Here is a 15,498-nt window from a genome sequence, read left to right on the forward strand (position 1 = left end):
GTTATCATAGTTAATTAAATAAATAAGGGTTTATGTAATCATTTAAAGTGATGTGTGATGTGTTTACTGTCTAGCTGATATTGTGGGTGCAAACACCAATAATTTACTTGTTGTGCCTATGCTGCAGAATAAATCGTTTTACGACATGATGCTCGATGAACGTAATATTTTTATATTTGCTTATGATATTATAAAATATAATAATTGTTCATTATTTTTTAATTCGAGATTTGTAATTCAGTTCTAGTTTTGTTTCATTCGAATTGTATATGATTACGATTTTTACAATTAATTCGAATAATCTAAAAAAATTCTATAGTGTTATAATTTATTGCTGTTTGTTTAGTATACGCGCATAATATGGAATAAAGTAATATTATGTATTTGAATTTATGTGATGGTAAATAGTTTGGACCACAACAAAGTTCGTATTTTATTTTACTACAAAGAAAAAATAATATTGTGTTTTGTTGCTTAGGTAGTAGCAGTTAGTTTTTAGTTCTTCGAGCTTCTAAGTATACTCGTATACGTGGTTATAGTGTATCGTACGCCTTAAAATAAACAATAACTATATTTTTTGCTACATATTTATGGTCAATTAAGACATACGCTGAACTTATATTTTTATTTTTATAAACATTTTTATTTGAAATAACTTTTATATATTTAATAAAAAAATACTGTTTATTTATTATTTAATTTATTAGAGTGCTTACAACTAATATTATAATTACCTATAGAATGCTATTATAACTAATACATTTCAGATAAATGTTTTTTTCTATATTTCAAAAACTTCTGATTTATAATCAGGATGATCAGTACTGATTATATTTTAATATTCAAATGAATATGTTATTTATTTATGTGGCAAGTATTTAGTACAATAGCATATTATACTCAATAAAAATGTACAAGTTTAATATTATCTACAAATCACTAATCAGATGGTTTTCGTAACACTGAATGTATGCAGTATTACGTGTTTTCATTTTCTTCCTGGACAATCATTTTCAAAATTATGTTATAAACTGTAGTTTTCTTGGATACAATGTTGAATTTTATTCTATAATTATTCCACACAGGGTTCAGGAATTCCGAAGCATATTTCCATTATACTTAAAATATCATCCAAATACGTAAATAATATATAGTTTATACAATTTTAAATTAGTATTTATTTTATTTTATTTATTAAATTTTAAAGACAAAGTACATAATATATTTATTTCACTAACGTCGGACTGCTAAATCTACTCCCGATACGATTCGAGTATACCGTCCGGTTTACCTCGGTGAATGTAAGGTATTCCGCGTACATTATAAGGAGTTGTCGACGATGTGATAATATTAATCTTTGGTAAATTGAGTTGGTTTTATTCTATGGCGTTAATACTGATATTATACACGATTTAACGAAACCGGATACCACATCGCTGCCCAAGGCGTCAGCTTTGACCTCCACAGATCCTCCTCGTCGTTATGATAGGGCCACGAGCGTGACCATTAGAAGCACCCTTCGAGCACGCAAACGTTGTGCACTATTCCGCAGCCGACGTTGTTCCGGGAAATTCGTCTCGAGCACAATAAGTCGATTCCGGTCTCGGTCAGCCATCACCCGGGTGGACAGGAAGCAGGGGCCAGACCGAGAAATTTTCCTCTGCCAGCGGTGGGGCCAGCTCTGCACGTCGTGTTAACCGTAGTCGAACCGGAAGAACGTCTTCGTGCCGCCGCCCGTGCCCAAAATCACCTGAAACCGGATAATGGCATTAATGGTCTGTTTTCCAACTATGGGTACATATTTTATTATTTATACAATTAGCATTACCAGGAAATCGTCACGGGGGGGCCGTTTATTATAGTGTATGTATCATGCGATATATTTTTTGAAAATATTATTGAGCCGGCATATTTTATTATACTGTGTATGATACTTAAGTATGGTGTCATCGGTAATTGTGCATAATATAGAAATAGAATAATAATTATCATATCAGGCTGGTGCGCACAGGCCAATTTTTACGAGTAGGCCAATTGCGTTGATATTGAACAATTATTTCTCGTATTCAGTTTTGTTTTTCGATAATTTTTTGTTGCTGTTTACTTATACTACATTTCAGACTAGATATATTTTAAGACGAAGTTAATACAGTAAATAATTCGATGGTAAACGTAGTGAAACAACTTTTTTCAATTGGTTTTAAATAATACTACTGCTAAGGTTTGTCAAACTCAACTCTAAGGTATATGCTTTATAATAGGGGCTCAGTTCACCTATGGCTGGAGTGAGGAAAACGTGACAATGCACATATCGATATTCCTAAAAAAAATATATATTCCGAGAATTATCTATGGAAAAAGATAGGGAGTAGGTATACAAATATAAATGTATCGCGGGTATGTACAGATGTAACACCGACAATTTCAGTTGTATACACGTTGAGGACGTTTGGGTAAAAAGACAAAAAATGTATACTCATGGGCATATTCAACAGGATGTAACAGCTGCAGTGTCAAAATATTATCATAATCATTTTTTATATAACACTATAGTCACACATGTACATTTGTGCAAAATTATTTCATTGAAATCTACATAAAATATATAAAATGGTATTTAGATCTATAAGACGTTTAAGTAAATTGTGGGGAATTGGTTGGATGGATTTTAATTTTGATACCAAGTTCTGATTTATTAATAATATATGTATCTGTGACGACAGGTGCAATTTTAATATTCTAAAATATGCATACATGATATCATAAAAATACCAATTTTAAGGTAACTTGTTGATGAATCAAAATCCATTTTAAAATTAATGATATAACGGTTTTTTTTAATCATAATATACTTATCTTTTATCCACCGGACCGACACAATTAGTAATGCTATAATAATAATCTGAAACCATAAATAAATTCATGTTGAGGTTTACTTGAAGTCAGTCATACTTGTTTTTTTTCAAATATCGACTATCATCTCTTAAATTTATCTAAAAATATAATGTTGAAAACTTTTTAAACAGTTACTGTATGAAATTTAAAAAAAAAAAATGGTATCTTAAGTATATTCCATGACGAATTCAAATATGTTTTCACATTTCTTATCGCATTACTAGCTATTAGTTAGTACGATGGACAACAGAGTACATGCTTTTTTAGTGAAAAATGTTACTATTCGACTACAGATCGGTGACATGTGCGTGTCTCATATCTCTTTTACACTGCAGTCCACACACTAACGATCACTTACTACGCACACAATCAAACGACACGCACGCACACACTTAGAAAATTGATAGTTTAGATGCATATAATAGAATGTACTCACAAAAAAATAAATGCTCTTAAAATAGAACGGAAACGGTTAAGTATGAAAAAATACCCACTAATAATATGCGCAGTCACTTTCCGAAGAAGTCGTTGAAGACTTAAGAGTATACACATTTTCTTTTTTTTAGAAGGAGAACAATACGATTTGTGGAGTCGCTAAAAGCTCATTTTTGAATTTTGATCGTAGGTAACCTATAACATTTTTAACTTAAATCATTAAATTTGTTTAGAAAATAAATAATTGGTATAGGTTTTTCAACTATATATTTTAAAACGTTTTCATATGCAAAATAAAATAAAATAATATGATAATTAATAATTCAGAACATGCGACTTCCAAGAAAATTTGAATAGAATTTATATTAGCATGTGCGTATATATTGCAGACTGTAACCCCTTATTAATAATTATTTATAATGGTTCTGATGACGAGTAACCAAACCGCATTACCCACGCAGCTATAGCAATTTTTCTTTGTACTTTACTACTTATTGAAGTATAGCATTAACTAAACCCTCCTACTAACTCCATACATTTTTCATTAACACAACCCATAAACGCCTCGCATGAAAATAAAAGTACTTCATGTGGTTCGATTTAAAAAATGTAAAGATGTCATACATGTGTGTACTTTGCATCTGCATTTTATTTTCAATAATGCGAATTAACAAAACGACAGTAAATCTGAAAGATTTCTGAAAAAGTTTTATCCACTATTTTCTGTTTATACATTTAATTGGTGTTGAGTATTTTGATCTACTGTTAAAAATAGTCAGTGCACATAAATATAGTAAAGCTGTGATATGTACCACACAAATATAAAGCGTGCCCGCGGGAAACGAAAGAATAGTCTATGCACAACGCCTTAAAAAATGACGCATTTGCTGGAGCTTTGTATATTATAGTTTCGAGACCGATCGTCAACAGTGTAGTAAAAAACACATTTTTCGTTTTTTTTTTTTTTTTAGTACACTTTCGTAATGTATAATATGTCTTAACACTTCTTATAATATGTCTCGGGGAAAAATAAAATCACGGGTTACGCCCTCTGGTCCGTTTATAAAATATGTGCTCAGATTTAAGAGTTCTACACATATTATTACAATACTAATAATAAATCGTGCTCGACAAGGTCGCCGGGTGCCATTTTGTCCGGTTTGACGCCCAAGTCTGTCACTTTTCCTGCAGAACCTCGGACCGGGTACTTGGTAAGGACCGTGAACGCCCTGGCGCCCGACAAGTACGACGTGACGATCAACGCCGCCACACTCCACCCGGACGACCGTCGTGGACAGGGCGTCACGCTTCGTGCACCCACCCGCGATCGCCTCGGGCAACATCACTCGTGCTCCCGTAGACTCGTACGCGATCACCGCCCGGTTGGCCACGTCCGACACGTACACGTAACACTGGCCACCCGTCCACAGCCAGACACTGGAGTCGGCTCATCGACGTCGTCGGCCACGTCAAGTCGTACTTTTTCAATAACCGGTTATTTTTATGTTACGTTATGTTAAAAACGAAGTTTCGTGTTAACGAATTATTTTTTTGATTGGTGTTCGGGGGAGGGGGGTTTATTTCAATAGGAATAGTATTGTACAAGTCCCTATAAAATGGTAAATACCAATTAACGATTACCGCGATTGTAATTCACACATCGCCCAAGTAAAATCACTCTCAACTATCAAAGAGGTTGAAAATATAATTCTGAAACTATATTTGATGGGTATATCACAATTTTTAATTTTGTATAACATACTTTATGTACATCGTACTACTTACAAAAATGTTCTAATTTATATTTTAATACTTTTTTCCATGTAAAAGTTCAAGTAGATGTATATTAATACGAGTACATCTGGTGGGATGGAAACGCCTCAACTATACGCCACATGATGCGTCTGCGTCATGCAAAAGAAAATGGGAGGGTGTGAGCATGCTCGGCGAATCACCATGTATGGGTAGTAGGTATTTAGTATATAATCGGACGCAATATTTTTAAAGAAATTATAATGCTTCCAAAAGATCGTTGCAGAGAACAGAGTTCAGTTCTAAGAATCGAAATTAAAGTACCTTTGCAATAATAATTATGCGTTTTCAGTTTGAATAAAAAATGTAAGTGAGCATTTACATCTTATGGTTATCACATAATATGAACAATTATAAAATTTAGTTTAAGAGTGGATAACGCGTAGTTGCTCTTTTAGAAAACTAATAATACGTCGTCAAAGGTTATAATGTCTCTACAACATTATAGCATACTAACCTAAACTTAGCCTTTATGGTAGGTGTTGGTCGAGGCAGGTTATGTGCCTCCATATTATAGGTATCGTGACTGATATAACTATACAACATCAGTCACATCCTAGACGAGTGTCACAGACATTGACTTACGTTTGGTTGGACATCTGCAATATATTGATCCTTCATCGACCTACTTTCACTGCATACGGCCTCGTCGTACAGATCGCGTAGAAGAACGATTTGTATGGGCGTGTATGTAGAAGTACATTTCTGTTCAACGTTATTCTAAAGAGGAGATGCGTTTTGGGCCAACAAAAATAAAACTTTGCCAATAATAATAATATTATTATAAGCGTTTGCCCTCGGGCCTATACTATGCTGACCTGCCTAAAACGTTTAACCTTGTCGTGCGTTCGCTTAACTACGCAGTGTTAATCTTGTATAGTACGAGTATACTATATTTCATTGTACTACAGAAACTATATGACTTCGAAAAAGTTGATCGAGTTCAGAATACGATTCGTGTTTAAAAACCTGGAAGGTATTGACGATGACTGTGAAAATGGAAAAATACACGTGTCTTCTGGCATCGCACAATTGCGTGGTCTTAAAAAATCCAAGTTGAGTGAAGCGTGTGTTTTATTAAATTCAAATTTCAATAATCATTTAACTCAGATGTATCAACGCGTAACCAACGTCCATATGTGTAATGAATATACGGATACATTTTTTGGCTCAAAGGCGTGTACGAAATGCAGTCAACAGAAATGTGACAAAGGTACGTCGGAGGTAGAACAAATTAACTTGAAAATCACTTGAGTCCGCAAGTCTATTTTACATGCAGATAACTTAGGTTAACAAATCTTTAAATAAGGTAGATTTACTAAAATAAGTACCTATATAAGGTGTAACAGCTAGGAACCCCTGCTCTGCAAATACATTTTTTCATTTATATAATTCATTGACCCTTGCATTATACACTTATAATAAAACATTTGTTATTTTAATCTTTTACACCAAAAAATAAATAGTTTTATATTTGATTACATTTTATTTTTTTTTTTAAATATAAAATTGCCAAAAAATCTGTAAATCCGGTTTTTAATTTAATGTTGATTGTAAAAAAGTTCATTTTAGTCATGTAATTTATTTTTATATATGTTCAAATTTTTTGAAGTAAGAATTTTTATTAAAAAAAAAATGACTTTTTCTATGACTGGATCACATTACTTAACAAAAATAATGAAATTAAAATAATTGTAAAAAAATAAACTACATCACTTAAGTATATGTTGTTAAACCATTTTGAAATTTTAGAAAAAAAATGTTTTAAAATTATTTATTTTCAGAATTGTAAATTATAAAATGTTTATTTTTTATTATTTTACAGGTGAATCCTTTTTATACATTGTAGATATAATTGCAATTAAAGTATCATACACAATACGGTATTAACATAGAATTTCAAACTATAGAAGATGGTTATGAGTCAATCTACGGATTGGTTCATTGAACATATAACTGGTGGAAGATGTGGGAATGTGAAATGAAACATGTAAACGGGTTTGGTGGAGAGGAACTTTAAAAATAATTAATGATAAAAGAGTTGGAGAGTCGATCGCGCCAGACAGCAGACCTTTTGATAAATTTCAGATTTGCATAATGACGAAGATCGGCCAACGAGAGAAAATTAATTTAGTTTGCAACAGGAGAGTAGTCGTGTTCTGCATGAGGTGCTCTTAAGGTGTACTCTCCAAATCTCTAAAACTTACGCTGTACCCTTTCCAGTTGGTTAGATAAAGTCATAGGGTTATGTGGGTCCCAGATTACGGAGCCATACTTAAATATTGGAAGTACCAAAGCACAATACAGTGCTTTGATAGATTTTTGAAACTGGAACTTCTTAGAAAGTCTCATTACAAAACCCAACGCTTTTAGAGCATTATAGAATATAGTTACAATGTTACATCATACGTGTAGCACGAGAGTCAATATTATGCACAGAAAACAAAATTAAAAATATTGATTAGAATTAAAAGTATAGGTTATAATTTGTTAGGTCTTCCCGCATATACATTTTCTGAAAACGCTAAAATAATCAGAAAAAATGATGAATAGAAAGTCAATTAATATAACCTATTCAAAGGGTAGAAGTACAATGATATCTTGTCAGTTATGATAAATACTAAATAGGAAGGCACCTTCTGAATTTAATGTAGGTAATCATATCTCTATAATGCAGTTATAAAGATTTATAAATGTTAGTAGTAACGGACAAATATGTACTACTGTCTACTAAGTTAAATATTATTTAATTATGTACTTCAGCAGCTGAACATTTATTAAAAAATTAAAATTAAATTATTAAATAATATAAAATGTATGTACGCAAAAAAACTTTTCATATATCTCTTGGCTTGGTAAATAAGACAAATGAATAATTTACAATACGACCGATCTTCCCCCCCCCCCCCCCCCGTTTGAACCGACAGTAGAGGAGGATCTGTGTGAACACTACAATACGACCGATCTAGAAATTAAAACAATACACTTACATACGTACCATGCAACATGTAAGACAGAATATCAAAAATTTTAAAGTTTTTAATGATTAGGGTGCGGATTTGTATGTATTCAAAATTCAAAAATATGTACATATATATGTATTTAATTTTATCCAAATATGTAAATAAAAATACAAAATGTATAAAAAAAAATGTTTTTATTCTTGAAAAAAAAATTTATATAATTAGTATATTAAATAAGTAGGTAAATATAAATTATACAACACTATATTTTATTGCTATTTTATTAACATTAATTATTAGGAATACATTCAAATTAAAAAGTATTTATTCATTAGAGTTAGGATGCTGAAACAACATCTATTTCAATTTTGGAAATCATATTTTCAATGAAACTTAAATTGTCGCAACAATATGTAGCAGCATGTAACCAAGTATTCCAGCGAGTTATCACTGGCTTCAGGGGAAGAGGTGTTTGGGGGTAATTTTCTTTAAATAAATTTACATGATAGGGTGCTTTAAGGAAATTTTTTTTTAGTTGATGTCAAAAAATCAATTTCGGAAAATTCTGATCTAATTTAACCTGGAGAAGATAACACATAATATAAAATGGTGATACATTATTAATTTTGTAAATAGCTCAATATTTAACAAAAATACGTAACACGAGTAAAATATGTAAAAATATGTAATTAAGATTAAATATGTAATATCAAACATAGCTTGAAATAATCAGAAAATCTTGTAACGTATTTCTATAAAGGGATCATTCGAATATTATCATGCCCGACAAATATGGAAATACATACAAATCCGTACCTTATTAATGATCATAGGTACTACTAGTTAGCTTATAAATAATATGATAATAGAAATAAATGTGACATTGTCCGAAAAAATAATTGTAATTCTGAAATCAGCAGCATGTTAATATTAAATTTCTAATTTATCTGTAGAATACGCTATGCTACTAATGATCCTCTTCGTACTGAAATCGCAATGTCTCAAAATAATTGAATTTCAACTACAAAGCGTAGTATTATTATACCCTCCTCATTCAAATTTTCGTCAAGTACAGAATATTATAAACATATTATATTTTAGTCAAAAATGAGAGCCTTGTGTGAATAAATTAAAACGAAAATTATTCATACTATCTAAACTCAGTGATGAAATCTCGTAGAAAAACAAGAATATTATTTATATTTTTAAGACGTGATATATTTTGATAAGCTAATCGTTAAGATTATAATACTTGCAGACCACCGTATACCCGCGTTAATAACCACATGGCTCTCCCAAATTATAGACTATAATATTAACAAATAGTTATTATACACAGACGAAGTATCGGCAAAATCGGACGCCCATTCTCGGCATCACATAATATAGCAGTAGTAATCCTGAATTTCGTGGTGGCGTAAAGCGCTTTTAAACCTATTTAGAAATCCTAAAATACGACCGTCAAACCGATACATATTGTACACCAGTGTTATTGTTCATACACGTATCTACGTCAGTCCAATAATCTGTGCCCAAAAGCGTTATAATAATAGTAGTAATAATACGAGACTCGCCCAAAGACAATCGTCCCGATCGGCCCGTCATATAATATTATTATCGACCGAACCCATTATTATAATGTATTATTATTATTATTATTACTATGGGTAGGTTATCCTCTACAGATTTGTACGTGTGAGCGTCTACCTATAGTAGATATCTACCTACAATGTGTCTCTTGCGGTCGATTGAGAGAGAGAGAGAGAGAGAGAGAGAGAGAGAGAGAGAGAGAAAGAGACAGAAACTGAGAGGGAGACAGATGGAGAGGAGAGAAAAAAATAATAAAAGTTATTAAACTACATGGAACGTTGCACAACACCCGTTGACGTTCACGCCCGGAGACGAGAGCAGCTATGCGTATGACTTAACGAGCTGCAGCAGCTATACGGTTACCCAAACTCTACTTTATATATATATATTATATATGCTCGTGTAGTCGCCGCTCGAACGAAATCGAATTTCTACATTTTAGTTCATTAATCATTTACTCCGCACGCACCACTCTACAATATAATATACGGGGTGATCCGTATAACTGGAGGCTCATTTTTAGAATAAATATTTGGGTTTTTTTTTTATTTATTTATTATATTATAGTTATACGTAATATTTGTACACGGCGTTATCGTCGCCCTGTAAATTGTGTGGAGTGCGCCACTTCGCTCGTCTAATATTTCAAACACCAGTTAGGTCTAAATTCATTCGATATTCGTTTGCCTAGGCTAGCTCGTACCTCATACAGATGTCGGGAGAAGAATAATTCTGCGTCGGAATATGAAATTAGAAATAACACCGACATGCGCGGCATAATAAAACCGTTGTGATAAAAAAAAAAAAAAACTATATTTTTATGTGAACATTTAGTGTTACGAACGCAAAATTTAGTATAAAAACTATGTAGGTAAATAAAAGGTGGACAGTAATTACGTATTGTAGCCGTCTAAGTGGATCACCCTATAGTATACAGATATGTACATATTACCGCATTTGTGCAGTGATATCGTTATTCCACATCACACGCATACCCCGACGTGGTTTGCAAATAATTGTAATTAACGTTGTAAAATATTTTCAAGTTCGTCCGATGTATATTATATATTGAATCGATGGGTGGGGGGGGGCGAACATATAGTAATTAGACCTATACAAAACGAATCCTACAGAACTCTTATTAGCACGCTCTAGTTGTATACAAATATTGAAATATAAATATGGGTATAACTCACCCGACGCTATAAATTATAATGCTATATTACATTATTACGATGTATAGTTATAGTATAGTCTATATATATTACCAGAATACCATATCACATCAAGCTAAATGGACTGTTTGTGTGGCTGTAATGAAATATACTGCAGGATGGGTGATTCTTTTATCGTGGACCAAACAATATCCTAAGAATTACAAGGAATTTCCAAATTATTTTTCTACAAAGGTTATCAGTAGTGTGTTTGTTCTTACGATTCTTGGTATTTGCAATAACATTATATCACCTTAAATAACTTGACGCCTGGCTTACGATAATTGAATCACTCTGTATTAACCTACGCGTATCTCGCACAGAGATCTCTTGTCCTATAATACGACGACGATAAGACCAAAACAAGGGGTGTACTGCCCTAAAATCGATATTTGTTCTATAGCTGGTTTCATATACTCGTACATATACATACGGTGTAACATAAACGTACACTAATCTTAACACATGGATAAATGGATAGTAATAATATGTTGAACGCTGTATTATTATTGGCAATTTATATAATATGCAACACGGTCTAAAACGATTAAATTTGGTTTAAAAATAATAGCGATTTATCAATTAATTCGCCTTCGATGGAACCGCGAGATTGTTACACGCGATAGCAAAGTCACTATTATATTATATAACGAACAGGTTTAAAAACGCAAATGCGAGTACAAATGCTGCACACGGTTCAAGGGTGACTTGTTAAAAAGTGAAACGAGTGAAATGGCTTAAAGTCTCAGCGCTTTTGTGTCGAGGTTGTGTTCGGGTATGTTACAGAGGGAAAAATAAAAACAATTACCTTGCTCGTGTTCAAGTCGAACGCCCGCCCATACGGTTGGCGCGGTCCCGTCCTCAGAGGTTCAGAGTCGTTGTCCAGCGTCTGCACCATACCCGTGTCCGGGACCCACAACACTTTTTCCACGTCCAAGTACAGGTCGACGGAGTTCTGCACCTCCCCTGACTTACCTTGTCCCTGTATACCGATAGGCACGGGTAAGGTGTCATTATTGCAAACCCGTCGGCAGTGCACAGGCAAGTCGGGGCCATCACAGTGGCTGACACGCCGGAACGAAACCGGAAAAAGCGATACTAGAACATCAAAAAGGGAGGGCCTTGTTGTGGACGTCGAAGACATTTTTGTGAATCGAGACTGGACAGTATATAATATTATGATTATGTAACTAATTTTTATTTTAAACGTGTACACTGTACAGATTGCGTAAAATTCATCATTTACCATTATTATTGCTATTATTTCGTTTACTTCCTTATTATATATAGGTAGAGGTATTCAATTTATAAGATTGATAATATAATGTTCGTGTTTTGGGAAGAATACGAGAACTAAAATCATTAGATCACAAGACCGGAAAACGGTTGGTGATTTTTTTTTTATGACATAATATCACATAAGGCCAGGGTCGTAGAGGCACCCACCTGAGATACGCCAAGCACAAGTCGATTCCACATATTTGAGCCCAGAGCTCTATGTTGTTTTTCGGCACATAACAGGCGTCGTATCTGAGACACACTTCTACAGGTAAAGCACGATTCCGTACGTTTCACCTTTTTGGAAACACGATTCCGTACGATTTTGATGAAACAATGGTTTGTCAAAATAACCCAAAAAACAACACAATCACCTATGATTTTTTGCGCAATGTTGCCATTTATATTATTTTTGAAATTCGTTTAATTTTCTTAAATAATAACGTTATAAAAAAGTTAAAATGTTAAAAATAATTATGATTTGATACATTGGTACCTACAGTGTGACATTCGAACTGGTACTGGATGCCAGTACAAGTCAGTACTCGTTAGACAGTCCGGTTGCATTTAGGCGCAATCGACCGGAGCACTGTCGCTGAGCCGCTGCACGTGATTTGGTATACCAGCAGAGCGGTAACCATGAGTGTCGGCGGGCCCGCAGAAATCTTGACTATGACGACCACTTTACCTGAAAAGAAAAAAAATGTACCTATGTGAACCCGGATATCGCGTAGAAAAATAAAGACGAACGTATAGGGCGATAACTCACATAAATAGCAGAACACTCGACGATATATTGTGTTCCTAAATCCAACCCTCATTCTGAACCCTCCAACGACCATATAATATGAGTTATGTAAGGATAATAACTCATGCTCGGGTTAGAGGTTAGATAAAATAATAACTATCGAATGTTAAAAAATGATCCCGCTATATGATGCGATATTAATAGTGTGTAATAGTGTTAATTGGTATCGAATTATTCGCGTGCAGAGGCCAGAGACTGTGTTTTTCTGACGAGAGTCCAACGATGTTCTGCAGGTGTTCGAGTCGTGAGCCTGTGCTCTTGCGTACAACAATTCACTTTCGTATTTAAAATCCTAATGAATCGTCCAAATAAATGTCAGCGAGCTATTATTATCGTTGCACAGATCGGACCATTTTTTGGTTTATTTTGTTGGCCTACGCCGTAGTAGTACTGAACGTTATAGAAAAAAGAACCATATATTTTTTTCACGAATCGACGATGTTGCTGGTGACCTTGGGGTCTGCGGCCTTTTTCTGAGCATGTGAATATGTCAAATCGCTTATCGGTATCAACTCGTACGAAAATAGTTTTTTATTCACTTCTCGACCACATTATTACCTATTTCCAACTCGGGTTGTATCCAAAGAAAAAGGGAAAACAATATACACTTGTTTATGTTTTATGCAAGCAAACTTCAAAAATATTCTCTAAAAATGCCAAATGTATTAAACACAATTAATTTTTATAATTTATACAATATTATAATGCAATTTAGTTTTGCCCCCTTTAAAAAAACATGGCTACCATTAAAGACAATAGTAGAGGTGCCCATGTAGAAATAATTTAATAAAGTTGCATTATCAAAGAATACTTTTTGTATTTCAAAAATATTTGACCGACATACGATTAAAATATTTGAGAAACTTTCAATTTAGTTGTTATGTACACGTAATACATATACTTTTTTACAATACATTTTAAACAGGATGCATTTTCACACAAATCTGGACCCTAAATGAATAACATTAAGTTTGGTTTTTCGGCGAAAATATAAAAATATTATTCGACGTATTGGTTACACACTCACATAATATTATCAATTATCATGTATGCTATCGGAAATATATTACTCACATGCGTACAGGTTTTGTATTACCGACTATACGTAATACTTAAGCCAGAGTTATTTTTTTCTTGTCAAGTTTTACTCGCACCTGGGAAAAGTCGTATCATATAACCGTCGAAACACGAACGATCGTCACAAATGCGCGAAATCAGCTCGCGGGTAATTGTCCGAAGGTTGGACCTTCGGAGAAACACACGTGGTGCATAAATTATCATGTGGGTGGGTCCCTCGATCTTTAGATTATTCAAAATTTATCTAGTGCACGACAGCATAACATTGTAAGTATATAATGCGCAATAATGTTACAGGTACCTACAATGTTTCCTTTTCACGATTGACTAACAATCTATTACAGGATTGGATTATAATAAATTTCGAATTCCATTGCCTCGATGTCGTTTAGTGTATTTTAATTGATTATATTTTATATTATTATAATACATCACGAGCGATATAATATATATAATTACCACTAACCGGGCCGTCGATGGTAAAAAGTCATATTATACATGGTCACGTATATGGAAATGTCCATGTCAAGAACGATAAGTACCTATACCAGATACCTACCTATACAATATTATATATTTACCTTGTTCTGCAGAGGTACCCAGTAATTAGTATTTGGTGTTTTCATAGTCTAAACTTCGATCATAATATGCGATAACATTTACGTGTATTTAAGGTCATCATCATACCACCGATATTGTAAGATCAATAACAATATAATGAGTCAATTAATCAATTTATTTGTATACACATTTTTAAAGTTTATTCATGCGTCTTTAGGTAGGTAAATTATACTATCAATATTATTACTATAGTGCCTACTGCCTGTAATAAATGTTAGGTTACGGAATACACGTTTATTCAGTACTGTAACTTTGGTCAGTGAAGGTGACACTTCATGCAGGAAGGAAGCGAAAGTTCTCATTTCTAATCCTAAATAATCTTTATTCGCATTTCAACGAATGTCCGGGTGTTAGGTAATCGTACTGCAAAACCGGTTTTTAAATGGTAACCGAGCACACATTTTCATTAGGGTGTTGGTTGGTAAGTCGTTTTACGCGATGTACCTACACTGACTTCTGTAGGAACAGTTATAGGAAAGAGAAGATGCATCGATGACGTTATAAGTTATTCCAGAATCTACGAATAAATAATTTTAGTGAAAATAATAATATTGTAATTTTATTATATTTATTAAGTACTTACTTATATTATCAGTTACATTATCATTAACTTTAAAAACTCGTAATTCAATAACACCACTGTTCAAGAAATCTAATTATTCGTGAAATAAAGAAAACTTAAAATTTCATTATTAAACATAAATATAAAATAATGCCTATAATTAATTAATTTTTAGTACAATGAATGCAATTCGAGCAAGATGTAAGCAAAATGTACACTTACAATGAAAATATAACGAAACTT

General features: G+C 33.1%; 1 pseudogene; it reads right to left on the reverse strand.

Annotated features, from left to right (window-relative positions):
* Positions 1-1,625: 1,625 nt before the first annotated feature.
* LOC111038317 lies at positions 1,626-13,670 on the reverse strand (annotated as a pseudogene).
* Between the last annotated feature and the right edge of the window lie 1,828 nt (positions 13,671-15,498).

This window comes from Myzus persicae, unplaced genomic scaffold, assembly GCF_001856785.1.
Source record: "Myzus persicae strain clone G006 unplaced genomic scaffold, MPER_G0061.0, whole genome shotgun sequence".
NCBI classification, from domain to species: Eukaryota; Metazoa; Arthropoda; class Insecta; order Hemiptera; family Aphididae; genus Myzus; species Myzus persicae.